The sequence below is a fragment of the Athalia rosae genome, chromosome 2 (assembly GCF_917208135.1).
Source record: "Athalia rosae chromosome 2, iyAthRosa1.1, whole genome shotgun sequence".
In the NCBI taxonomy this organism is placed as follows: Eukaryota; Metazoa; Arthropoda; class Insecta; order Hymenoptera; family Athaliidae; genus Athalia; species Athalia rosae.
Genome location: NC_064027.1, coordinates 19,948,481 through 19,975,281, shown reverse-complemented (window position 1 = coordinate 19,975,281; position 26,801 = coordinate 19,948,481). Strand labels below are relative to the sequence as shown.

Genomic DNA, 26,801 nt, shown 5'->3' with positions numbered 1-26,801 from the left:
CGAGGCAAAGCATTTTTATCAAGAATTCAGGAATTGAAGCAACGTCAAAAATTATCAATTTTCAAAACTGTATTTGAAACAAACTTTTGCAGAGACCGACCTGTGACGTTCTAGAGCAATTTCTCCGTGCGCAAGTCCTTCCAAAGCTTGCGATATTTTCGGGTTGCGTTTTTTTACGAAAGAATTGGAAACCGATCGTTCAAATAAACATTTTCGCCGAACTTTATCTGTAGTAAATTCGTAAGAAAAGTTTCGAACCACCGTAAACAACGGTACGAACGATTTTGTCGTTTATTGCCGCGTAGCAAACGGGTTGCAGGAAACTTGAACGAGCTGTAGTATTAGTGCAGGTAATCGAACGTCCGGATCGACGAAATTCCGAAATAGGAGAACAATTTTTTTGCATGGAAAGATTTTCGGCATTCGTCGAGTGATTTCAAAATCCAAAGGCGTATCGCGTCTATCTTCAGGTGAAAGGGTTTAATTTAGGCCATCAAAATTTTTGGCCGTAGAAAATTCGCTTTTCGACAAAATTTCGGACAGAGGTGGGCTTCGCAGGCAGGGATATAGATCCATTGAAGTTTGTGAAAGGCATTCCAGAATTTGCATTGATTAGGTATTGACATTGTTGCGAAACGTGGAGGCGCAGGGCGTAGGCTGCAGCGGCAGCGGCAAGAGCCAATAGCGCGTGACTGGAATGGGTAATCACTGGTATAGACAGATAAATGGCCATTCACTGGTTAAAATTAGATTCCTGCTCGCAGGGAATTCGCTGTCATAGTCCGGTCAAGATACACGTTTGGAAATTCACGTGAAACGAACATACGGGATTTTTTCGCTCATCGTACAAGTGGCGGCAACTACCCATCTCGAATTTGGCATTTTCAATCGATTAACATCAGAGTTACGAAAGCCCAAAGTTTGATCAAAAGAAGACGTGTAATTTCCCCTTGAAAAGTTTCGTCGTGTGCGGAGGGTCCTGTTAACAATAATTTCAAACGCTCGAATTTGACAGAATATTTCCATCCAAGTAATCTATCCAATTTTCCGAGATGGCGGAGAAACCGCGTTGAAAATTGGAGTAGAGAACTCGTCTCGCGATCCCCGTTACACCGCGTGGAAAATTCAGGGAGTTTGGTTCGCGTATTCCGTGTATTTCGACCGGACTATTATGTACCGCGTTGCGTTACATTGCAGCGGTATCGCGATATTCCATATTCCAGATACATCGGAGATTCAGTTTTCAGGGATGATCGGAGGCTTTCTCTATGCACATTATAATTGGATATTAGTTATTTGTGCATTCAAGATTCATTAACCAAGCGTTACGCTTCATTATATCCTATAATTAACATCGGGAATATCGATTCGGGGGGCGAAACACGCGGAGTTCTCTCGTCGGTCGAATTTATTTCCCATTAATTTTTATTCGGCTATGAATTTCCCCGAAATCGATGTTTATCGAACGTGCGCGTATCGATGAGCAGATCGGACCATTTACCAAAATCAACGGTTCGAAATTTCCCAAGCTCTCACTGTGGGAAGTTTTCCGAATTTCGCTAAATTCGGTCGGATGAAATAAGAATCCTCTGCATCATAGAAATCCACGATCAAAAGCCCATTGATGAAACGGTAGAGATTTTCATTTTTTTTTTCTTCTCGTGAAATGAATTTAAAAATAGCGCCTATGACGTATTCTCCTCATATGTACACTGCAGATACTATGTTATTACGTAGCCGCCACAATAACTGAAAGCCAATGTTCGCGATTAACGGCACATCGAATCTTCTGGATCTTTTCAAATCACATTCGCCACCCTCCCGAATTATCAGATTGACCTTTACCCACATATACCCAAAATACAACCTACCTACGCAATTCTCTCCATGAATTTTTTTTCCCCTCGAATTTCCATTGACAGAAAACTTTTGCGGATCATTCACCTCTCCTACTCAGAAATACTCATCCCTTTTATCGTACGCGTAGATCGCGTACCGCGAAATTCATGTCGGTATCTAATTGGCAGAGCGTCGCGACGCCCGCAGTCCGCAGTTGCATTAACACAGATATAATCACACTTGTATACCTGTACGGTGTATAATAAATACTGGAGGAGGTACCACGCGCCGTGAAACCGTCTGACATTTTAATAAACATTCGTAGAATTTCGTATGCATACAGGTAGGTATACGTACATACGTACGTACGTACGTACATACATATATGTATATGAAAGCTCGTCGTTCCTTCTCCGAAAAGTTCCCCGCTTCTCTTCGCGCTCTTATTTTTTTTTCCTTATTTTTTCCCTTTTGTTCTTCGCTCGTTCTCGCCTCATCCCCCCCCCCGAGGCCGGAATCTATCTTCCAAGTGGGAACTCGTTGCACCGCCTCGTACCCAAGAATCTCGAGCTCTCATCGGGCGAATTTAAGGACTAGACTTAGCGGCAGTAGAACTGGTAGAAGTTAGTACGTACGTACGTATATAGGTATGTATACGTAATGAGCGCGTCATAAATTGTCCTGCAACAGGCGAGGAAGATGAGCGAGCGCGGGCGCGGGCGCGCGCGCCGGATGACGAGAAGAGGGTGTTGAGGGAGAAAAAAAAAAGAGTGGAAGGAAATGAATGAAAGAAAGAGAAAAAAAAAAACAAAAAAAAAGAGTGAGGGGGGGGGGGGGGGTTGTAGAAAACGACACGCTATCACGCCGGAACACTCTCCGCGGCGTCTACGCGACGCTCGCTCTCTATTTTACTCCGACGGAGGCTTCTCGCCGGACTTGCGTCGCGTTGGCTCAAGCAGCCGGGGGACTGTTGAGAGAAAATACAGTGCATCATCAACAGATAAGCCGCTTAGGTTGGTGTCGTACGAATGTTGGTTAGGTATAAAGATACGCTGCTCTCAAATTTACATATACACACCAAGAAGAAAACGATGACGACCGACGGATAACCGTGAGCGCTCTACGCCGAAATAAAAGAACGAAGAAATATATTTCGAATAATCTCCAACGGACGATATTAAGCACGCTCGGGTATTGCACTCGAGTTTGTTCGAAGGTTCGCAGCGATTTTCGCAAAATTTGTTGTTCGTTATTATGAAAATTGTTCGATGATTAGGTCGGGTATATTGCGGCGTAAGACGCAGGTGTGTGAGTTTTCGTTGATATCTCATTGTTAGAGGTCGGAGGAAGTAAGCCCGAGGTTTTGGCGAACGGCTAAGATGGTAGACAGGTGGCATCAAATTATTGCAAACAATTACGTTTAATGAGAAGGTTAACGCCACCAGACGCTCGGGCGGGCGACTGGCGCACGAATACACGGGAGGGATGCAAATGTTCCGGTGCTCCGGAGTAATTAGCAAACAGAGATGAGACGACGACGACGACGACTACGACGACGACGGCGATGACTGGTGGAAAAACAGGACCCTCCCTTATACATTTCTCTCTCAAATTTTCTCTTCTTCTTCATCTTCCTGTATTTTGAACGGGCTCGGTAGGAGGCTTAAGGTCATTACGCAATGGGACACGATTTAAGACGCTTATACTTGCGGAGTGCTCGGAAAAAGTTGAAGAAAATAATAATAGTGATGATAATTAGTGGAATAATAATAATAATAACGATAAAACTAAATTATTACACACGCGTTATAACGGATTTCCTCGCTCTGTTTGTTGAGAGAAAAAAAAAAAAGGAAGATTCGAAAAAGAACGGGACAATTATGTGAACGAAGAAATTTCGTTGAGAAAAAATTTCTGCTTTTTTCAAAAACCTTGAGAACATTCTTTCCTCCAATGTCATTTACGAGGTCCGATGACATTCGTACCTACTGCGAAAATTTTTTGCAAAGAAATCCTCTCGAGGACGGAATTTGAGGTGATTTCTTAATTTCTGTACAGATTGCGAGTGACGTATCGAAGGGGTCTAAAAATTTCTCCTAATAATTGTCAGCTAATTATCGAGACGAAATAACGTGTAGTAATTTCGATAACACGGTGTCTGGAAGAAAAAAAAAAGGATTTTTTTCGATCGGTCCGTACATTCGGAATCCAATTCTAAGTGGACCAATCGAATTTTATGGAGATTAGAGTGACATTGGTATCCTCCTCCGGGTCGTTGAAGATAAAAGGGTTTAGAAGGGATAGAAAGAGTCACGCAACGGTGTTATCCTCGTTGGGTGTATTTCCAGCGATAGCCAAGGGTCGAATCGTAGGTGATTCCTTTCTGATTTTTCTCCCGATTTCCCTACACGCCCTTCAGCTGCTATTTCGAATCGGTTATTGTTGATTGGCGAAGCTCGCATCGCGAGGAACGGCGATCGTTACAAGGGGATGAAAAAGACCGTCCGGTAGGCACTTGGACCCGGAGCAAAGAAAAAAAAAAAAGAAAAAAAGGACGGTTAAATTCTATTCCGTCCCCCTCCCGCCGCCAAAAAGTAAAAACCGACCCCCCGACTGCGGCAGGCGGCTATCGCCAAGCTTTTGGAAAATGGTCGAAAAGGCGGCCGTTATATCCCTCCCGCCTGGTACATAACGCGCGCTATATACACGGAGCACTTTAATATTCTTAAGGCTCTTTATACTCCCTATATCACGTTATCTGGTCCGCACGCGCGGTATAAGCCGCGCGACCAAAAATGTTGCCTGATCCAAGGGTGCTGAAGTAGTCGGACGGAGTTCGGTCGGTTCGTTGGGAAATACGCGTTCCTATATTTTCACGGTTTCTCGGCCGGCGCTACGTCACCCCGTTTCCCCTGATATTTTTATTTCCCCGACGCGTGTCAATCCTCGGGGGTTGTTGCCTTTCCGTGGAAATGATAGAACAGTCCGGGGGGGGGGGGGGGGAGGGGGGGGGGGGGTTGGAAGTTCCGAGAGCGAAATATTAACTTCCTCTCCTCCTTCCGTGTCCGGGAACGAGCGCTTGATTTCCGTACTTCTTTGTCGAATAAAATTCTTCTACTCTACGTTGGTTCTTCTACTTTCAGCATTCGGAACGAGTATAATTTTTCAGAGAAGTTTTTCGATAACCGTCACGCAAAGTCGATGTCGCCCGTCATTCTCACAACTTAACCAGCGACTCACATTACGATTCCGCATCGTGAAAATATAATCAGGACTTGACGATTACGTAACGCTCGAATGCGTAATTTGATCATATTTTCGAGAATCGTTCGGTCGTTGAACGGAGGGAACCAAAAATTAATATCTAAAATGTCACCCCGTCATCGCGGCGGTAGAGATCGCGAGTATCTTCGCACGTGTTTCGAATTTTTATCGGGATCTTGAACCTGATCAAGGTTAGGTTAGCTGGGGTGATAGATGCAAGCGAGGTTGGGTTAGGGTACGAAAGATCGAGTGAAGTTAGGTCAGGTGATGGTGGGTAAGATCGGCGGGTCAGGTTGGGCAGGTTTGGTACGCCTATATAAGGGCAGGGTACGTATATAACGGTAACGGTAGGTAAATAACTGCAACTGTTAAATTTATCGCGCAGCCTAACCCAACCTGCGTGGGCGTAATTCACGCGGCGAGTTGCGCTCGCGGACTCGTCCCAGTTATATAACCGTCGCTATGCATCACGCGGGTGGAGAGCGAGGGGTAGAAAGAGGGTGACGGTCGATCTACGTTTTCCCTCAGGTTTCTCCATCTTTCTTCTTCTCTCGTTTTCCTCCTCCGCAGCTGTGGGAGTTTCTATTCCCTGAATTTAACGGCGGCGGCAGCGGCAACGGCCGGAGCGGATAAGTTCGCCGGTTTTCCCTCAAGCTCAGACCCCGAAACTTGACGAATATTTACGTTTGAAGTGGAAAAGCGAATTTTACTCCAACCGCTCGTACATACCTATGGATTCGGGATATCGATATAATCGTCCGGCGAGCGCCGGGTATTAGTAGCGCACGGTTCACCTCTTTATAAACCACTCGAACCAACCGACGAGAACCAGCCGAACCTGCAGCCGATCTCCGAGTCTCGGATTGCCGTTGCTGCAGCTTCTGCTGCCGCTGCTATTTCCGCAGGTGAGTTCTCGGTGTTAATTAGCGTTCATTGGTGAATAACTGCGACCCAAACTACCGGAAACTCACATCACAGCTCTCACCTCTCTCTACTTGGCAAACCCATGTATATCCAGGATAAATAAACATGGGTTTCCACCTCTAGAAATCTATGTCGGTACATTATCCGATCACGTAGGGTGCAAAAAAGCTCCTCTCACCGCTACTTTTTGTTCTCGTTTTATTTTTTATTTTTTTTTTTTTTTCACCCTACTCGAGAACCCTTCCAACTTTTTTTTTTTCTTACTCTCTTTCTTTCTTAGCCATACAAAGAACGCCTCAGTTTACGATTGGTGGCGTTTTTTTTTTATTTTTTTCATCCCGATTTTCTTTCGTTTTTTCTTATACACTTAGCTAAATTTCCATAAGAAATCTACGTGTGGTACATATATGTAGGTATACCGCATCGAAAATCTGCCATGTATGTGTACACGTTCTACGTACATGTGGCACATATGTACGTGTGAAATATACAATAGGTACATCTATAAAATATAAAGCAAACCCTTATATTCTTCAGACTTCTGCAGCATTGTCGCGTGTCATTGGTACGAACGACGTCGTAAAATATTACCCCTTATTCTTCTCTCCGAGCTAAAAAGCTACGTTATGGCAAGAGAAGCGCACCGCTGAAATATGAGAAAGTAAAGAACGGGAAGGAGTAGCAAGAATCGTGAAATTTCCGAATCACATTGTACAGATACGTATAACGAAAATTGCAAGTTTGCCCGATGCCGATCGCGATAACGAAAGTAAAACAGGAATCTGTAACGCTGTATTGGCTCTTGTTTTTTGGTTTTCGATTGTCAATTTTATTTATTTATTTATTTATTTATTTATTTATTTTTTTTCATTCGTTCCGCGTTTATTTATCAGAAACACAGTCATACCGCGGGTGTTGTCGAAGAGGGGTCTGACAAAATATCACATGTTACATAGATGCTCGCGACGTAGTTATGGGTACAGCTATACCGAACGGAACGATACAACGGAGGGTTTTTGCGCCAATTTTTGATGCGGACACACGTAGGCTGAAGGCTGAAACCGGTGTAACGCCAAAACGCGAACGAATTAATGAACGGACAAACGAACGAACAGAATGGGTACAGACGGACGATAATTTTAGTTGATTAAAAACCAACATCATGTATCAATTATTCCAATTAGATAATGGAAGAAGGGTAAAGGACGAATCCGGTAGGGAAGAGAAGGAAGAGGGAGAGAGAGAGAGAGAGGGAGAAGGGAGTATTACAGGGAACAAAACAGGAATCACTATATGCACGTTCCATTTCCAATTAAAACAAATATGAGGTAAAATGCAGAGGGAATTTACGCCGAGCGACTATACATATCCGTGTTATGCAGCTGTGCAGCCGTACCAACTATTCAATTACCGATCAATTACACCTTTATGACGTTTTACGATTCTTTTTAATTATTTAACTTTTTGTTTTCAACGAACCATTTTTCTTTCTTTTTTGCTTCAAATATTTTACTCACAGTTTACCTCAAAGTTTCGGTAAACGTGATATTAAAATAGAGGCGAGTGTATACCTACTGTGCGGTAAAACGAAAAACGGAAATATATTTCTATTAGACGCGTATTACATTTTCATACCAATCGGGGGTGGTATGGAAATATATGAGTCGACATACACGCTTGGATAATTACATATTTCGATTAAAGTTTGAAAATTTTTGGAATTTCAGTTTTCTCTAAAATTCTGCAAAATTCAATTTTCAATAGGAGATTACCACTTTCGAAGCAGATTATATATTCTATATTTGAAATTAAAAAATGTTCCGATCTATTTACTCGCGCTAAATATTGATTTGCAACTTTTTTCCGATATCGTACGTGGCCGATTTCGAGTCAGGTGAAACAACCGAATCAAATGAACTGTACCGAAATATTTTCAGGCCTTGAAAAAATTCACGCGAAAAGTACCTATGCACTAGAAGAATACAGAATGACGAAATTACTTCCAAGAATCCGGATCGTACAACTGAGGGGAAAAAAAAGAAAACAAAGAAGTTTTGGAAGTGCGAAGCCCGAGCGAGGGGGGCGAAGAGGAGAAGAAATAAAGTTACGCGGGGTTTCGAAGACGTGGAGATTAAAACTCACTCTGACAAACGACAACGATATTTGTGACGAACGTCGGAAATGAAAAATACTGTACACATACATATATACATATGTATGTATGTATTTATTGTATGTACTATAGCATCGCACGCGCGCTTCCGCTGCATTTAATTTCATTCGTCGTTCGGTTAGTTTACTCTCTAATCTCGAATCTTTATTCGCCTGTAGAAGAAAAACGAAATCAATCCAGATAAATGTTCCTTCAAAAATCGAATCTGAGAGTCGATGAAACTTGAACCATTATCTAATACTTCAGGGGCCTCGAAACCCATACTCAGACCACTTGACACCAAAAGTCGAAATTTCTAGAAGTTACGATTTCCGGTGAAAATAGTGAATTTCGACGTTTTCGATAGGATTTTTTCCGTACTTACGCGTGAAATCATCGATTTCGTTAGAAACGAAATACATGAGCACGCAAGAACATCTGAAAAATTTCAATTCCACTTTTCTGAAAACTCTTCATGTTTGAAAATATTTTCAAATTCTTGAAAATTAGTTCGTTCCCTCTACTTCAACCCTTATAAATTACAAACCGGGCTAAGAATCAATAAGGCTTGACAAGGGGCGCGGATCGAAGTACGTTGGAAATAAATTCCATCGAGATGTCCTCGATTTTTTACATTTCAGAGCGACAAGTTAACGATAACTCGATCCAAGAAATAAGAAGAATTTGGGAAAATCATGAAAAACAAGAACACTCTCAACAAGTTTTTCTCGGATACATTTGCGTGTTCAATGCACCCGAGGTTCTGAACTTTCAACAGAATGGAAGTTTCAACGAAAAAACTTGCGCAATACTTGCTCGACCACCGAAAAAATTTCTACGTTATCAAATAATCGTTATTGGACTTTGATCGTTTGCCTTTCTAAATTTGATTTAAATTGTACAGTGAACGAATCGGCAGCGACTTTTCAACTCGTTGTTCGAATGAACCTTCGGAATTTGAGGCACACTACTCGTTTCGCTTTTTAAACTGATTTTGAAATATAATGTCAAAAACGTTCTCAACTCGCGAAGATTTTGTCGGGTTGCGACGCCACTTCAGAACGACCGGTCGAAAAGTGTGAGAAAAAAAGGGCGCCAACTTCCTAATTGAACTTGCCCGGCGCGATTAATATTGACAAGTAAATCCTTTCAAAATGAGAAACTTTTCGATTATTACAAAAGTGTTACGACGAGAAAAATAAAGATTTCCCGATCCCGCAGAAGGTCTTCTGCAATTTGATCACTCTCGCGTTTTCACTATCCGTTGCGGAGGTCAACCAACGTCTTTGAACGATTGAAGGAATAAAAATCAATTCTCAACATAATTATTGGAACCGTTTCATTGCACATTATTTTTTCGGTTCTTTTTGTCCCCTAGCTTAATCCTTTTTATCATTTCATCGAGGTTCTGCTTTTTTACTTCGTCATCTCCATTCGCAACGGTGGTTTGAGATGCTCCTTGTATACCACTGCATACAAGAATCTCGCAATCTGCTGAGTGCCGTTGAAAATATTACAACGTTTATACCGAAAGGAACAACTAATCCTATATCATTTCATATCACTCTTTCTTTTTAATACGCAAAAAACGCTCAGAATAAAGAAAAAAATGTTTCACTTTTTTCTGTATTTTTTCCATATTAGCCCGATTCGTTGACATATTATTTATATTGTACGGTATACGAGGAAAATCTAAATGAAAGATAACGAAATGAAGAAAAAATCGATTGATTCTGGGTTAAATTAGAACTGGATTTTTCCTTCTTTCGGATTCAGATGTGGAGTTAACTTTACAAGAACCGAAAGATTCGTGAATGAAAGATAACAAGATGAGAGCGAAAATTCTTAGTTTTTATTACATCGATCTCCCCAAGTTGAAAAAAAATGAGAACTGGGTAACGTCGGTGGAGGATAATAATTGGAATGTGGAACAAAGTAACTTCGATATGCATTTAGTGTTTTTTTTGTTATTTTCGATTTTGACGTATCGTCCGCGTTTTACGAAGAAATTTGCGTTGAGAGAGAATCGTCGAGTCGTGTGAAAATTGAAGAGTGACTGAATTGGACTTCGCCAATTACAATATATGAGTATACACCCTATATATAACCTATATATAACCCACCCAAGAGAAGCAAGCACTGTTGGCCACTTAACGAGTGTTAATTTTAATTGCCAATTATTCGATTTAATCTCATCGAGTTAACATACCAGAGTATAACTCGATGAGCATTATCCACACGGTATACCCACGGTGTACGTATCGAAGGTATCGCGTGGATTATTGACGGAACAAAAATATATTAAAATAAAAATTTAAATTAAAAGGCGGGAAGTTATCTACTTGGAATTGTTAGCGAAAACTAGTTACTTCGAATAACAGTAGATGAAAAATGAGAAACTGTGCTTTCGTTTCCTTCAATCGGAGAAGAAGATTTTTATGCAATCTATTTGTACAACTATACGCAGATATATCTACGCAAATTGTGAGCAGACTTTTCCTTCGTTCTTCTCATTATTCTTCTACTTTCACATCGTCTTACTGCATGAAAACTGGGCGTACGGTTCACTGCGTGAAGAAGAGCAGCTTTTACGCGGCAGTCTCGAATGAAGGTATTTCAATGCTTTCGCGAGTTTACACCGTAACTGAAATATTCGCGAATCAACGTTTCTACATTTATCACCATTGGCATTGTTACGTCTTACGAGTAACGTCGAATATAAGAATACTCGACGCAACCAGCTGTACTTATTGTTAGGATGACTTCTTATTTTCTTTCACAACCGAACCCGACATCTCGCACGAGTAGAATCCGTACAGTCGGTCGTAAGACCGGTGCCTCCAAACTCTCGTGAGCGCAACCCTTCCATTTCTTCCCCGATTCGTTACCACGGACATCAGACTGAGCTACCCCGATTATTAGAAATGCGGCATACTTTCACTTTCGACGTGCTATTTTTACCTGAAAATTTGAATCGCGACAATTTTTACGAACACTCGGATCGAGGTAGTGATTTTTCAGGCTTTGAAATATTCGTTCGAAGCATTTCACTCGTCGAGTACGTATAGAATATTCTAAAAATATAAAGACCTCGTATCGATCGGAATTCACATATTTTTCTTTTCGACATTCGCGCTGCACAGAGGGTAAATAAAACTATGAACAGACGGAACAAACGCGAGTTGATTTTTCACTGAAATGAAATTTGCGAGGAGAATAAAATCCCTGTCTTCGTAAGGCGGGAGGAGGAGGAGTCAATGGGGGGGGGGGGGGGGGGAAAGAGGCTGTGACATAGTTTTGTCGGTAGAAAAAATGGTGTCGGATTTTCAGCGGGATTTATCTCGTTATACGAGTAATACGACGTGGTCGCATCCGAGGGGTGAATTATCGACTCGTCGCCAATAATGATCAAACCGATCAATCGCGGGGATAAAACTGAAGAAAGAAGGAATAAGCAGAGGGGAGAGAAAAAAGATGGGAGGCGAGGGGTTTTGTGTGTGAGGAACGAACAATGCCGCGCGACAGTGAAAACCCATCGGTTCGATTTACCCCGGGTAAAGTAGGAATAGGTACGCGACCATCCAATCGTCGTCGTCGTCGTCGTCGTCGTCGTCGTTCTCGTATTTATACCTTTGCGAAAAGGAAAGAAATAGTCCTGCCTTTTCATCTTATCTCTTTGAATTTCAAGCCCATAGCTTCGTGCTCCCTTCTACTTCCCTCCCCCTCCGCCCTCCCCCACTTTATTTTCTGGTGGAGTATCCGCAGTTCTCCTCCGAACTATTTTCTCCCTTTCTTTCTTTCTTTCTATCTTTCTCTCTTTTGGTTATACCCGTTTCATGTGTTTCGCCGAAGCACGAGATTTTCCGCTGTCTCTCCGTGTCAAACGGAAACAAGGTTTGTTGTTACTTGATTAATGGCTAACACTTCCTCCTTCTACGGATCTCCATTTATTAACTTCCGGTAGGGTGAAAAACAACGTCGACACTACAGAAGTGGGTATACTTGAGATCGTAGCTTTCCCACAACCACTTAACGGGAACATGTTACAGGGAGCATTTGTTGAATTTTCATCCCCGATTGAATCGACGTACTTAATTTTACTGACCAAGAAAGAATCCGGTCTATCGCGGTCGACGCAACCCTCGTAGTCGAAACAAACTCAGAATTCGATAGGATTCCGTTCGATAGGATTTTGCATGTTCTTGAATTTCAGCCAATTCGAAGGTGTATACAAATCCCCTTGATCTGTTTGCTTTGGGTTTTTTTTTTTTTCTTTCTCTCTATTCCCCTTCTTTGATCTCGAGTATTCGCAGGGTTTGAGTATTTCATACATTATTTAATACCTGCAATTATGGAATCCCGACGAGTAAGATGTAATCCTTTGGACGAAAGCAATCCGCGGTTTTCCGCAGCAAAATCGACCATATAATATCCCGACTCTTCTACTTTCTATTTTTCCTTTCATTCCCTTTAACCCAACCCTTTCATTCCCCTCACCCTTTTTCTGGGCCATATTTCTTTCTCTTATCAGATCCAACTCTTTCCACTTATATTGGTTCATTCGTTACAGTTTATTTCATAATGAACGACGTTCAACGTTGATCGATCGAGGACCTTTTCCCAAAAAGGATTTTCTGTGGAGAAAAAATGGCAAGTGACGAATTGTATACACCTTTTCGTTTCTCCGTTTTTCGATGATATTTTTGATTAAAAAGTTGGAACAGAGTCTAGAGCCGAATCTACAATTGTCTTTTTCATTATTACGAAAAACGGAAAATTCGAATACTCTGAGCGAGCGATAAACATATTCTGGAAGGTTTTTTTAGTAGAATGTTGCAAGTTTCCAGCGGATCGGGTGGAGGATTCTGAACATATTCTCCTTTCCCAGGGTCACCTTGGTAAAAGTATTTGTGCTCTCTATTTCTAAATTAATAGACCAATTCGTTAGGGGATGCAGGAATTCTAGGTAATGAGATACTCGCCTTTATTCCTCACGCGGCAAGTGGCGGCTGAGGGAATTTTGTAAAACTGTCTTTCCCCCTCCACTGCGTAGCTACGTTCTCCCACACCCGGCTTAGCATTAAAGAGAATGTTAATGAAACGACCATTACACCTTTTACCGATAAAATTCCACCCCATCCAGTCGCATGAAAACCACCTTCAGACGAATTGAGCTATAACCCCGGCGCAACCTCCGGATAAAGACCAGAGGGGGTCGAAGACGCGAGTTTGCCTCAACGACTGTCAAAAATACAGAAAAACATATTCCACTGTCAAGACTGACAATCAAAAGAGAGAATCCGTCTTGAATTCGGGAATAAGTTTGCTAGGTCAAAAAGCACGTTGTCATACTACGTCACGATTTATCGTGTCCTAAAAGTTAGCCGTTCCTCTCGAAACCGACGCTTTATTTCCATTCGATTTAAACTGTTCAAATAAAACGATGGTTAGATGGAAACGGTGAATTATACTCCAAATCAGGGTTGCGAAATGTTTAATCAATATCCCGCGATGACCGTACAACCAATGACGTTGAATTTCAGCTTCGCTGGACGGGTATCCAAAATTTCATAAAGTATTCGAACAGTTGCAAAAAAATTAACGGAAAAGGTGCGGATGTTTGAACGCTTTTTGTTTCCTAGGTTGCGAGCGCACCTTTGGCCCAGTGTAGATGAAATTTGCTCAAAAGATCGTGGTGCCCAGCTACTCTTTGCTTATGAGCTTTCCAGGGCTCCGTTATTCTCCACTTCAAAATCTCCTGGAACGACAAACGACGAAATTCGTCGGCAGGAGTTTCGTTCGGCGCTGTTCGTCGAAATAATTCGGACATGCTGTGAATATCGTGGAAAAAGGTTGGAAGGTGCGAGCCATCTCGACAAATTGTTTGTCGCTTGATCTCATTTTGTACACGGTATTTTTTCTAGTAATTTTCATGACGATAAAATTGTAATTCCGGGTGTTGTATAACGATGAGGCAGGAGTTTCGGGGCGGTAGGAATATAGTAACAGATGCGGGGACTCCGAACTGGTCATTACGAGGGCTGAGCCGAGATAAATACCATTTATTACGTGTAATATGAGCAAATACGAGCGTAGGAGCCAGGAAATATTACGGGAATTTATGGACACGACGATATTAAATGTGGTTTTCTAACCCGGCGTCGCGACTCTATTCCCCAACTCTTATCCGCGTTCGCAGTGCTAGTTACTAAAACGCACCCGAAAAAATATAACCTAACCCTCCTATATATTATATATTGCACCGTTGATAGCCCTATCATTTCCTCTTTCAAACTGCGCTCGTTATTTTTCAAGTGGAACGTTTTCCTTCGGGTCATGCGTCGCGGAGGCCCCGCAGGATAATAAGATCGGACGAGGTGTCGTCCTTTTTCCCCAGATCTCGAGGTTTTCCGCCCCCCCCCCCCCCCCCCCCCCCCCCCCCCCCTCCGCTGCGCATTTCTCCGCCCTTTTTCCGCCATTTCCATCCGGCAGCTCGGCTGGACTAAATATCGTAGTTTCCCGTCGCACGGTTCGTTAGTCTGACTACTTGACCAGAAGTAGAGAGCTAGTTCGATTCGTTGAGTAATCGACAAATATAGGATGGAATCCTCACACGTACAGCGATTCGACGGTGGTAGTAGATAGTGGAAACGTTAACGGAAATTCGTCGCCTTGTTTGGCTAGGATAACGAGTGAAATAATTAGATTTAGTATATTTGAACCGCGTTGCCTGTTTCCACCGATTCGGAAATTGGTAATTCGTTAAACCGCAGAAACTGATGGTATTTTATATATATATACCGTTAGGTTTACTCCCAGAAACGGAAACGGAAGCTGGGAATAGAAGGTGATCGCAGAATTCCATATCCCATCGACAAACACACGGACATTCTCCCCGACGATCGAACCGTGGACAAACAATACTCTTTTTAAAATGAGCTTCGTCCGGAGGTCGATAAAAATTTCGACCGATCGATCGATCCGCTGATTGATTGATTGATTGATTGATTGATTGAATGATTGATGTACGCTACGCGACCCTTCTTAAAGGGGTCTTCAGGAGTACCTACTCTCCGTATTACCCTCGGCAGACGTTCTCGATAAATATCCCCAATCGAATTTCATCGATCTTAGGACTGGCAGTATAAATTGGAAAGGTCTTAAGGCTCGCCCTATACGCGCGCATATCTTTCCTTTTTTCACTTTTTCCTATGTCTTTTTTTCCCTCCCGTCCTTCTTACGTACACGTATATGTGTACGTATACGTACAGTTCAGCCGTCCCACGCTCTTCTTTTTCTACATCTTTTTATTTACCTACTTCCTTTTCCTTTTTTTATTCGACCTCTTTTTCGAAACACGCGTGCCCGCGCGTTCTCGTCCTTTGCCGAACGAAACTAGCTGTCTATCTAGGCACAATCTCGTCTTCTCAATTTATTTGTCGAAGGTTCTGTGTAGCCAGCGTTAGGTTGGGTCGGCATCGAATGACCGGAGGCAGCTAGCGTCTCGCCAGTCACAATAAACTCGGATTGAAGTAATTTTGCGAACCGCACACGAAAACGACCGCGAAGACGACGACGACGACGACGACGACGACGACGACGACCAACTTGGTAGGAACTCGAGAGGAGGATATACGTATACGTTATGTACACGTATATACATGCACTACATCTCGCTGCAAAAACCACCCCATCACTCGCGGTTATTTCCCGAATCTTGGCAGAGTGAAAATGCTCATTTCGGGCGGATCTTCTTGAATCTGATACCCGGAGGCTGCGTATTGTTTGTATCGATCTAATAAGGATGACAAGTACGAAATGTTTACCGCTCTGGTGAAGGACTTTGAGTTTAAAAATAAAGCAAACATTTGTATTCTATATATTCGTTATGAACTCATGAACCTTGTATGCGAGTACATACATCCACCGCGATGATAGATAGTGTTCTGATATTGTCATGCTTGAACTTACACTGCGAAACCAGCACAAAGCGTTTTGCCGTAAATTTGGTGGGTGCAGTTTTTCGGAACTATAACAGCCTCGGAAAAATTGATATTCCTGAACTCGAAGCATCTTTTTTTTTTTCCTGATCTCAACTTAACGAATATAATGTGAATTCCGACGATGAGTTTGTGTAAAAATATTCTTTAAATCTTCCGAAGCTGAACCCAATTAAAAAGAGATTAATATTTCAGGAAGAGTATGAAGCTCTGAATTTTGATCCCGCTCCCGTCAAGCTCGGAATCACCATTCAAACTTGAGGGGGCTGGTTTAGGTACAAACTGAGCAGGGGTGAGCTTGTCTTTGCAATGGGTATTATACAGAAGAGGGGGGGGGGGAGGGCAAAATGGGCCCCTGAAGAAAAAATGGCTCACATCTTCATTTTTCTCTCTTTACTTCTTATCCTTTTTTTCATTCGATATTCATATTAAAGAAAAAGTTTGAACGGTCCATTTTCCTCTTAATTATTGTTTAGTACTGAAACTCGCGTGGATAATTTTCAGGGGTCCATTTTACCCCTAGGGGCGCATTTCGCCCCCCCCCCCCTCCCCCTTCCCCGCTACATTGTATAAATGTATCCTCCATTATATGGGTATTAGATGCCGTGGTTGAAGCATCTCCTTAAAACAGTACCGCTGTATACTGCTGGCAGAATAACTTTCCTCGAAATCACTTGTTCGTCAAGTGAAAGTCGATCCGATTCAAGAATTTTCAATGTAACAAGTAGGTATATACCTATACTAATAACACAGGTACGTACAACAATCAAAATTTTCCCCCACACAAAATTGAATTCATCCAAATTACATTCGTACAAAACGAAAATGAAGAAGATGGTACTGTAAAAAATGAAATCGAAGACATTCTCGAAAATTTGTCAGCAGCTGGTATTTTACATGTTGTCTAAAAAAAGTTTGGTGTCACGTGGAGAGATGTGAAATCCTGGGTGAATAAATAAGTTCTTACCATTATCATTATCATCGCGAAATATTTCATTTGTTTATTTCGTATCTACTTCGCGTCTCTGCGAAGAAAAAATAAAAAGGGATCAGTTTCACTCCAACGTTAACATTCTATATCAGTTCGACGCGGAAGTCTAGAGTTTTACTTTCCGAGAACTCTTGTACAGCTGCTTTTCTTTCTCCTACTTCTTCTCTTATTCTTTTTCGTTTATTTCGTTTTTCATTTCTTTTTAAAAAGTTTACCGACGCCACCGGTTCCTTCTGAAACAAAACGCGCGCTTTTCCAACATTCTACTACTTATTATCTAGTGCAGTGCAACTAGTTGGATGGCCCTCGGGATTTTTTTTTCATCCCTTCTTCGTTCGCCCTCACCCCCTCGAAGTAAATAAAATAAAATGATAAAAAACACTCAACCGATACACACCGGAAGCGAGTAAGCGGGTATTATAACTTTGGAGAAAAAAAAAGCAGGAGAAAGACGCGGAAGCCTAGCCGCCGGTGTTGACCTTGCACGCGCGCTCGAACTCTAACGTTGAGCACACGCAGACAAAATTACACAATATTATACGAAGACTTCCTGAACTCGGTGATCATCTACTATTTCGTTTCTGATTGGTGGTTGTTGTTTCTTTTCTTTTCTTGTTTTTTTCTTTTTTGCTTCGTGATCATCTTTTCGTTAATTTCGTCTTTACATAACAATATCGTTACCGATAATTCAATAATGTCCGATAACTGAATGAAGTTCGTACACACGTGTACGAACGAGAAAAACGTAAAATAAACTTTTTTAAATGAAAGCAAAGAGAAAAAAGTTTTATATAAATAATTCTGAAAGTATGCGAAACGGAGGCCAAAGGTATGCGAGAAAGGAGTGTTTCGTTTATACCCCCAAAGATTGAACCGACCAGGCCGCAAGGCAATTTTTTACCATCCATAGGACCGAGCGTAGGACATACATGCGGAATCACATGCGTAACATGAACAGGTTGCGGAAGAAACCAGATGTAGGGAGGTTATTTTTTTTTTTGGTTTTTTACTACGAAATTTCGTATCAGCGCATCTTTTTTGCGGGTATAAAAATGAATTAAATAACTGGAAAAAGAAGAAAAATGAATAATGAAAAAATAGGTGGGTATGTATATTTCCCGCACACGAGGCTTTCTCCAGCTTTGGCTTTCAACCCCTGCGCATGGCGTGGCGTTTCGGTAACCCAGCTGATGGGTCCGCGCGTAATTTTGCTCTCCCCGACAGCTGACGATTGCCAACAGCTGCCACCCCACTCCCACCCTCGCCCCTCTCTTCCGGAAAACAGAAGCCAACCCATTCCTCGCAGACCTCAAACATTTAGCCCCCGACGGAGACGAATTTTATGCGTTTACATATCTGTTCGTACGATCATTTGATATTTTTTAAAGCGTACGATTCTTTGTCGAATTATCCCGATTATAATGGTACACCTGTCGAACTTACAGACTTTCGTCGTGAAATTGGGAGAGAAAAATCTAAACGTAGCCGAGCTTTTTTCTCCGTGTTATGGAAATGCGAACGAATCGATGAAAAATTCCGTCTCTCCGACATTCGGCACATTAAATCTTTTTTCCAAAGAATAAAAACAAATGGAATCGCGCGAAGGGTTGACCCAACATTTGGTTGGTAACGCGAGAGCTTTTCCTACCGCATACCACAGAGGAATGAAATTTCGAACATCGATCCACAAAAAGCTGCTCACCCGCACCGCATTTTCCAACTCATAATCTATAGCGTGTGCAGTCGGACCTTTTCTTCGTGTCACATCGAGAATCGGTGGAAAAAAAGAAAAAAATAGTGTCGATTTACAATTTCTCTTGTCTTTGTCAATTGATTGTTAGTCAACGCAGGAGCTTAGATTCAGCATCGCGAAAGACGTCGGATCTAGAATAATTCTTAGAACCGAACGAGGAGCACGTTTTGCCACCCGACAAAAAGTTTCGAAAATACATATTTCCGAAAGTGAATGTACCTATATCTACGGATTAAATTTTTTTGCGATCAACACCACGGTTGAACTTCTGAACTGATTTTTATCAAACTCGGAGAGGATTGGAACTCGCTCTTCTCGTCGCGTAGTTCCAATAAACTTTTCGGTCCAATTTCACTTCCGGTTTAGAAATGACAATCGTTACCACCGCCATTTTTACGGATATTTCGACGAGTCTTGAAACTCAGTTTCCTGGCAGTGCGACAAAATTTTTTCAAACTTCTCCGTCAGATATATCTAATATTTTTTTTAGATTTTCAATAAATATGAGACGATTGACCAATACCGTATGCAATTGCGGAAGTAAAACTTTTTCGCTCCGGTATGATTCATAATTCTTTTTTCTTTTTTTTTTTTGTATTTTTTTTTGTATTGTTTGCGTTCTCTCAGTTTAATTACACTTATGAATCCGATGGAAATGTTCGAACGGCACGTGTGATGGCAAAATATTATATAACATTTTCATTATTGGATATTGGATAATTATCTTCAAACGTTGACCGTATACCAAGCGCCGTAGTTATAGGCGTGCATATTGCGAGTTTTTATTCGTCATCGTGTTTTAAAAAACGAGGAGAAAATCGAATAATTTCCGGTTTTCGCTACACGCCTCTATCTATTTCTGTCTCTCAATCCGTACCGTCCATACGTAGCGCGTATGCATTTTACATTTAGCGTTCGATGTTTTCCCAAAAAAAAAAAATTTATTCCGATTAAATAATGCACGGAAGGTACCCATCTAGATTATATATATATTTTTTCACCGGTGGTACTTTTTTGATCGCCCGTTTCTCCTTCTGTTTTCCAAAAACCGGAATATTACTCGTCTGCGAAGTACTTACAGGTACCGGGGCCTATCGGTTGCCGAAAATTTTAAGGCCCATCTAAGGGACCTTCGAGACACGTACGCGGCATAAATAATAGCAAACGACAATATAGTGAACTTTGTCAAGCCGCAGTACATGTTCGTACATACGTATAAATGTATTCGCGGAGGTGTAGTAAATCAGAAAACGAGACTGCGAGACTGGGCCTTATATAGGAGAGTCGATTTATCATTCGAAACAAAACACCCGGGAGAGGTGATAATAATTACTCGATCGGAAAACTGTAACGATTTTATCCCTTTTGTTTATATACCACCCTTATACGCATACACGAAGGTATATAGGTTTTCACACCCAGTTATATATGGTTATGATCGATTCTATTGTTGTACCATTGGACGCGACAAAAATTTTCTCTTCCATTAATCTTCCATTTTGCTGTTTTTGATTTTTTTTCTCTCTATATCTATCTTCCGATTTTTTTTTTTTTTTTTTACCATCTCCTTTCTTTCTCTTGTTTCGATAGAGAATTATTGGGATTTGAGGCTACCCAAGGTCAAAAGGGTGTCGAAAGAAGACAGCTTTTTCTACTTTTTCTTCCTCTTTCTCTTGTTCTGTATCACGATAAACGATAACTGACGTCCAATGAGAAACGTTACCGTCAGTGGAAAAAATAAGATCCCAGAAAGAAGAGAAAAAAAAAAAAAAAAAAAAGAACAACCGTGAGAAAAAAAAGAAAGAAGTGGGACTGAACGAGAGGAAAAAAGGCTCCACCTACGGTGGTATTTCATTCGGAATCACCGAACGCGGATAGCAATGTCTTAAATTTATCTCTTCGTCTGTCTGACCGTATACACAAAATGTTGAACCATGGCTTCGAGGCATAGCCAAAGGCATTGGTAGTTAAGTTTTGTTTCCACCGCGCTTTTTTCTTTTTCAGCTTGATTTTTTTTTCTCTTTTCTTTTTCCTTTTTTTCACCGAAAACAAAGTGCTTTCGCGCCCTCCCTTTTCAACTTTTTTACCCGTATTTTTATAAGAGAGTTTTGCGCATCTTTATCCCTGTTGAAAATAAACGAGGATGAAAAATAAAGAAAGAAAAATGGGCTATCGTATATAGGTAGAACAAATGAAAATGACCCATATTTTATACGAATATAAAAAGTATCCGACCGCGCGAAAGAGGTTCGAAGTACCGGACTATGATAATTGAGAACGCCATCGAATCGGATATGCTGGAAAAATCTTTCGTAAAAACACAGATGCGAAAAAGATGTAAGAACTGTCGTTGGGATATACTTCGCGACTGGTTTATTTCCGGAAATATACGAAAGGAAAACTCGATTTATAATTAGATCATTGGAGGAATCGGACTGAAAATCTCGAACGTCCCGAGATAGTTCTCAAAAATTAGACGCTCACCTACCTTCGGTGCAGTGAATATTCTGAGCAAGCGGAAATTCGACGATAGATAAGAAATAATAACCGATCGAGCAATGATACCCGTTCAAAATTTCAAACACTTCTAAGTTACATTGGTTTGGAATTTGGAATTTTTTTCAGCAGATCTGCTCCTGGTCAGAAATGCGATGAACGAGAGAAAAATTTCGAGTTTGTCCGGGCATTCGTTCGCCGCGTACGTTTCATTCGATCTTGGAATGAAAAAACAATTCTTCAATTATCCTCGTAGATTCTCCATCAATATTTTCCAGTTGAATTGGTGAAACGATCAGGCGATATCCGAGTAATGTTTGTCATTTCGGGTCAACTGTCTTGGCGATCATCCGAATCATTAGTCTATAATAATTGAGGTTCTGTGCCGCAAGGGCGAAGCCTTCTCGCGGGCCGGTAATCCAACCCAACCCTCAACCTTCGAGCATACATAGGTATATTATAAACATATATATATACATATATATCTCTGTATCTATAGCCGATCCCTATACATAGTTTCCGCGTGATTTACTTCGGGGGTTAAACCTTAGCGTGCTGTAGAGCCATAAGCTGTCCCTTCATCGTGTTTTCTTTCGTTGAATAGAAATTTATTGAAACTACTAACCGACCTGCAACCAGCGTTCTTGTCTCCTACGACGGAGAAGCGTGTAAGCGACGAGACAAACCGACAAACTCGATCCTTAACAACCGGTTATTTCGGTAGAAACTTTTACCTATTTTTCACATTCCTCTATATATAGCTGGAAATTCAATTCTTCGCAACATTGGTGAGCAAAAAAAAAAAAGTGAGGAGAAAAATTTTTCCACCGTGTCACTAATGAATTCATGGGCTTCGGAGGAGACTGAAAAAGAAAAAATTGGAAAAAAAAAACGGGGAAAAAGAAAAATGATAAAAAAGTAATAAAATTAAAATCATGATACAAAAGTGGGGAAAAATAGAGAAAGTAAAGGGGAAAAAAGAGAACTGGCAAAATGTGGGCGGTCATAACGTGCAGCGGGGGGGTGAATAGCGGCGTCGGCATAGCATCAGTTAATTAGGTTGGGCAGGAGGCGTGACGCGGTAATTATTGCTAGCAACGTAGGTGCTTCTCCTGGCCAGGATCCCGCGGATGGTTCGCCATTCGGTGTTCGGTATGGTAGCTGCCTGCCTGGCTGCCAGGACAAAGTTATTAATTGCTTCCTACCATTGCCGGTGTTAGTGGTGGTCGTGGAATGCCTTGGACTGGCAAACTCACTTCGGGTTGCTATCCCACTTCGACCACGAACCCAATTTTCCGTCCCGCTCTTTACTGTTAACCCGTATATATTATGTACGGTATATATGTAAATTTATTATGTGAATATATATATATGTGTGTGTAAATGCCATAGTTTCTCTCTTGGATCCATCGCTTTGCATCATTGCATTCTAGTACCAGCAAATTTAGTTCACTAATCGAGATCGCCACGATTAAGCCTTTACCCAATTACCACCTCTTCTGCTCTACGTATCTACGTGTACGTACGCCACGTACATTTGTACGAGCGCCCCGAGCTCCGCGAATCGTGACGCTTTGTATGCGGGAAACGTTTCCTGGATCCAACCATAATATTAGATTATGCGAACATTAGGCAGGCACTTTGATGTCTCGAAACTTGTTTCTACAAATTCATCACGCGAAATTTACTTTTGCGATTGTTTCGTAGAAATTTCAGGGTTGAGGAAAAAAATATGCGAAAAATTTAGGTTTTGTCCTCGCCAAAAAGTTTGACGAGAAAAAAAAACCTGCTCGCCGATCGATACGTTCGCATTTGGCAACCGCTCTCGCGTTCTCGTTTTTCGTTTGTCCATTTTTTTCCAACGGTTCCGAGCTTGACGAGCGTTCGAACGCGGATCAAGTTTGAACAGGTCGAATACGGTGACCTTCATTTTTCCGGAAATTGTGACCCTCGAATTTCTGTGACAGTTTTAGAACAATTTTTCAAATGTTCGTGTCTCTGGAGATGGAGGAGATGTAATTCATGTAATTTAGGTCCGAAACTCGACGAAGATTGCATTCCGTTCTTTTCCGCCCGATGAAAGTTCGCGGGACGGTCGGTTCGAATTTCATTCGTGTTTCAGCGACGATCGATTTTCCGGTGATTTTCGTTCTTTCTAACAATCCACTTTTAAAATCTTTAAGACTTTAAAGCGCTCGCTGGACCAGAAGATAGTATCGACTGACAATGAGCTCTTTGGCGCTGAGCTTACCGATGCAAAGCAGATACAATTTCGGCCTTTGGAAGTTATCAAGCGAACCGTGCGATTTAAATATTTCTACTTTGTTGGCCTCGGCGGAAAGCTCGACCGATCCGATTGGCGACGATATCCAGTGGCAATATAGATCGCGGGTACGGATCCTGTCATACATTTTCCACCGCCTGTACATACAAGCTTTGAGTTAAAACAGCAAGAGTTGATTAACGAGGAATGTTATTGGACGTCGTTAGACTGCTATTAGTATCGCTCGGGGCTGACCGCAAGCTTCGCCCTTCACCTGAAGCTCTCCAGGGTCGGTGTATGAGAATGGAAAGAAAGAAAGAAAGAGAGAAAGAAAGAAATAAAGAAAGGAAGAAAGAAAGAGATAGAAATTCAAAGTTTCATCCTTCCCGGCGTTGTTCGTGGCGACCGACGAAGAGCAAATGCTTCCGGCGACGACTAACATACGCGCTCATTGAGAACGTCCCACGTTTTCATCTCTTTATATCCGACCTTCGAACTTGGAAGTCCGACATTTTGGTCGAGCGAACCTTTATCGTGTCGCAATGAAATTCAAAGACTTCTCGTATCCGGCGTTCTATACGTATACACTTGGAACTTACCGCGTATACACCCGCCCATTGACCGAATAAATAAATGTCCACCCTAAATATCTCATCAATCAAAACGCGTCACTCTGAGTATACAGTATGCATAATATTCGAACCGATTCACGCTCACAGATTTCTCCAGCGAACTCAATTTTCACCCGAGTGAACGATAATTTGCATGTACACGTTACGTTTCATACAATATAACTTGTTGCTCAAATTTAACGAGATACAATTTTGTCGAACCTTCCGAATTTTCGCGTGAAAAACTTCGATACAGCTGAATTATTATCGGATCTTTCGGCTGCTAAGGAGTCCAAAAGTTTGGCAACGAGTGCGGTAAGTTTTCTTCAGATGTTCGTTCACTTGTCGTTCGATTTCGACTTGTCGAAGTTAAAACTTTTACCCGATTCCTGCGGGTCACTGTATGCTTTATCATCGAAAGGCAGAAAGCTGAGAGAAGAAAAGGGGATAGAAAAAACGAAGGGCCACGGAGAAGGAAAACTTCTGTCACTTCGACCCGACTTCTAATTCATTATTGATTATGTCAACACCCTATATATAACCGAAGATCGACGGGGGCTTTGCGCGCGAGCCTTTAACTTATAAATTGAATCAAAAGAAAATGGAGATGGAGGAGAAGGAAATCTTTAATTCTGCCGATAGCAGCTTCGATCCACCCACGTTGCATCCGGGTCGATACGTCTGCTGACTAATTTTCATTTCTCGACTCGTTCACGGGCGCATAACGCGTGTACGTACAATATGTATAGTTCAAGACTTGTTGGAGCTTAACTGGAGAAACTAATTAATAAGTATTAGAGACAAATACCCTCATGGGTAAACACGGAGTTGAACAAAGTTTTCGCAGTTATAAGCGGGTCGCAAATTCATCCCCTAAGAGTTTGAGTTCCTTTCTTTCTTTTCTCCTTTTCTTTCTTCGATTCGCTTATACGTCTATCAAAAAATCGCGATAGGTACCTACTCTCCTCTGTTTATCCTCAACCTTCGTCCTGAAAAAAAAAGAAAAAAACCGCCGCGAGCTCCTTCCGCCTTTCTCGTTTGCCTATAGCACATTACGTATACATATATATATATATACACGCGTATCATGTATGTATATGAGGTATACCGAGGTCTTACCGTTGCACCTTCGAAAAAGCTCGTAAAATTCTTTTCAATTTCACGGAAAGGAAGCTTCGGGGGTAATACGAGCAGCGAAAGCCCGGCCCAGGAAAAATTCTTTTTTTCTTTTCCCTGGGACCCGAAATTTCGAATGCAGGATATGTATGAAGTGTATACATACGTATGTATGAAAAAAATATGCACCCGCAGATGATCGAGAGAGTTGGGGTGGCGGAAAACGAAAAGGCAAAAAGGTGGAGCTTATTCCGAATTTTTCGAAAGAATGAGAAAAAACAAACCATCGCGGATCGGAATAAAAATTGACCGACTCCTCCGAATCGACGAATCCCAAAATCAATTTCTCGATTGATGGCTATTCCTGACTCGGCTAGCGAGCGTTGCAACAGTCTCTACATTTTGCACCGTTAATTAGTAGCAAAGCAAACGGGAATCAGGAATTGAACGGAACAGAACCTCTTGCAATGTTCCTGCGAGTAGATTAAACTCTCCGAGAGGAATAGGGGGTAATCCTCTTGTTACATCGTCGCAAATTTAAGCCTGGAATATCGGGATTCCGCGGCACATATCGATTTTGTCTGAGAAGCAGGATGCACACCAGCTCTTTTTATTTGGCGCACGGAATATTATCCGGGAATTTCTACTTGCCGAGGTGTCTGCATACATTTCGCTGTACTTCCGGCCAGTGGAATTCACACCGTGATACCGAGAACGGGGAATAACAGCGATGTGCACGGCTGCATAAATATACACGCGTATAGGGTGAGCCGTAAAAAAGATTCCAACGACCGCCAATTGCGGAATGAGAGTATGAGCTGGACACGTTCGAGGAGGTTTTTTTTTTTTTTTGTTTGAACAAAGATGCCTTCGTGGAAAATCGTATTTGTCGCAGCTGTTGTTAAGATTTTTATACGTATACACAGGAGATCAAGAAGGAGAAAAATTTGTGAAACTCAAAGTATCGCGAGTCGGCAAGTTCTTTGACAATGGGACAGACGGAGGTTTTTTCGAAATTTGAAAAACCGGCCGAAAGTTTCATTCTCTCGCAGTGTTCGCAGTAGAAAAAGTTTCAACGATCTCACAATGGTTGTTCCTGCAGTTTGAAATCCGAGTTTCCTAAAAATTTGCAGTTTTTCTTTTTTGACTCACTGCGTATACATCGCATCTATATAATGTAAGATTTGAAGACCAAGAACAGAGAAAAGTAGAAGATCCCGCAAGAGCGAAACTCCGCTCAATCTACCTGCTATCTCAAACTTTTCTCTGAGAGCCCGCAGAGCCGCACTAGACGCGTCTACCTATCGCGTTTCCTCTTCATAACGTTCACCCCTTTTCCCCTCTTCCCCCCCCCCCCCCCCCCCCCCGCAGCCTCTGAAAATCTTCACATTC

General features: G+C 41.8%; 1 protein-coding gene across 5 annotated transcripts in view; it reads left to right on the top strand.

Annotated features, from left to right (window-relative positions):
• LOC105683028 (limbic system-associated membrane protein-like) overlaps window positions 1–26,801 on the top strand; it is a 122,920-nt gene that overhangs the window by 39,921 nt on the left and 56,198 nt on the right. The window lies entirely within an intron of this gene.